This window comes from Palaemon carinicauda, chromosome 14 (assembly GCF_036898095.1).
Source record: "Palaemon carinicauda isolate YSFRI2023 chromosome 14, ASM3689809v2, whole genome shotgun sequence".
Classification (NCBI taxonomy): Eukaryota; Metazoa; Arthropoda; class Malacostraca; order Decapoda; family Palaemonidae; genus Palaemon; species Palaemon carinicauda.
In genome coordinates, this window is record NC_090738.1 from 112,795,002 (window position 1) to 112,797,501 (window position 2,500).

At 33.5% G+C, this 2,500-nt stretch overlaps 1 protein-coding gene across 4 annotated transcripts in view; it reads right to left on the reverse strand.

Annotated features, from left to right (window-relative positions):
• LOC137653620 (inositol polyphosphate-4-phosphatase type I A) overlaps positions 1-2,500 on the reverse strand; it is a 186,100-nt gene that overhangs the window by 140,775 nt on the left and 42,825 nt on the right. The gene's annotated exons all lie outside the window — the stretch shown is intronic.

Below are 2,500 nucleotides of genomic sequence, written 5' to 3' on the forward strand. Positions count from 1 at the left end.
AAAATCTATAACAAATGTCGGTACAATAACACCATAGAATATTCTTGCCCCTTTTTTGTAATCTAGACAAGATAATTACATGAACATTGCCCAATGATGTTAATCTCTAAACGAATGAAGCTCTATAGACAATGGTGTCTGTACAAAGGTTTTGCATAAACTATCTTCTTTTTGTTTTATTAGTTCACTAACTATTTTGTCCATTTACTCATTTGCTATACACACACACACACACACATATATATATATATATATATATATATATATATATATATATATATATATATATATATATATATATATATACATATAATATATAGAGAGGGGACATAGTGTCTTTATTCTTCAAAAGAGCAAGATATAAATAAAGTCGACTTTTGATATTGCCCGAGTTCTAGTTAAGGAATTAAAAATTCATATTCACCATGTGCACAACCGATTTATTTCCAAAAGCTTAGCGGAGGTGAAATACAGAAATTAAAAAGGGCACAAAGGAGACGGACAAAATCGATAAAATAAAAAATCAACATCAACAACCTCCCTGGTGTCCTTTGACTGGCCACACAGATTACATTAAATCCCGCTCTCTGGTTACGGTTCTTTCCCTTTGCCTACACATACACCGAATAGTCTGGCCTACTCTTTACAGATTCTCCTCTGTCCTCATACACCTGATAACACTGAGATTACCAAACCATTCTTCCTAACCCAAGGGGTTAACTACTGCACTATAATTGTTCAGTGGCTACTTTCCTCTTGGTAAGGGTAGAAGAGACTCTTTAGCTATGGTAAGCAGCTCTTCTAGGAGGTCACCCCAAAATCAAACCATTGTTCTCTAGTTGGGTAGTGTCATAGCCTCTGTATCATGGTCCTCCACAGTCTTCGGTTAGAGTTCTCTTGCTTAAGCATACACTTGCACACTATTCTATCTCATTTCTCTTCCTCTTGTTATGAAAATGTCTTTATAGTTTATTTAGGAAATATTTATTTCAATGTTGTTGCTCTTATTAAAATATTTTATTTTCCCTTGTTTCCTTTCCTCACTGGGCTATTTTCACTGTTGGGGCCCCTGGGCTTATAGTATCCTGCTTTTCCAACTAGGGTTGTAGCTTAGTAGTTAATAATAATAATAATAATAATTGTAAAAAATCGATGGTGGTCGTTGTGGCTATTACAAGAAATGTATAAAATGCGTAAAAAAAAATATTAGGGAATGAATAAAAGGTAAAGAATGTATATGGACACTTAAGCCCATATTTGGGATGTAGGCAAAAGAATAAATATAGTGCATAATACTGATATAAATAAATACCAAATTATCAACAATATAAAACAAATTAGGGTAAAAACTCCAATGGAAAAGTATCAACAAAGGGTAATATAAGAGAGGGTTAGAAAGAAAGAAAAAATACAAAAGAGCACAACTACGTAACGATGGTCGCAGAAAAATGATGACATGGAAACATTGAAAATGATGAAGGGAACAACAGAGAAAAAAACAAATTAGAGGGACATGGGAAAAAAAAAAAAAACGAAAAGGGACATCAAAGTCGGAAACTCGCGGAGGGGAAAACTGAAGGATCCATCAACAACAGAGAAAGATGATAGTCAATGGACCACAAAAATAAATAAAGGGATAAAATGGAAGGCGCGAGGGCGTGGCCATTAATAATTTGTAGCCTTCCGGATGCCAAAGTTTATTTATACCTTGGCGGAATAGACACATTTGTCACACGCCAGACACAAACAGGATATAGTCCCTAATGATAGAGACATATACACAGAAACATTCATACACGCAAATATATACAGACAAACAAACAAATATCAATGACTCGTGATACAGACACATACACAGACAAACATTCACACACGCAAATACATACAAACAAATAAACAAAAAGCAATAACTCATGATATACACATACACAGACAAACATTCATACATTCACACGCGCAAATATATGCAAGCAAAGAAACAAATAGCAATGACTCATGATACAGACCCATACACAGACAAACATTCACACATCAAATACATACAAACAACAAAAACAAAAAGCAATAACTCATGATAGGCACATTCATAGACAAACATTCATACATTCACACACGCAAATATATGCAAGCAAACAAACAAACAGGAATGACTCATGATAGAGACACATGCACAGACAAACGTTCACACACGCAAATACATACAAGCAAACAAACATCTATGACTCAATAAATTAAAATTATGTCGAAACCCAAACCTGCTATTAATTTGTTGTCACACAACCGGTCTACTTCAATGAGAAATAAAAACTAAAAGTAACTAATAGATATTTAGTGTCAAGACTTTTTCGTTTCTTTAAATTTTTTTTATCCTAATGCTAGATCATCAACATACAACTGATTGCTTTTAGTAATAAAGAAGGCATAACGATAAAACTTTACTTTAGCAATATATAAACATTGCTCAAGATTACTGTGAGTAACTTGACCTATCAGAGATCTA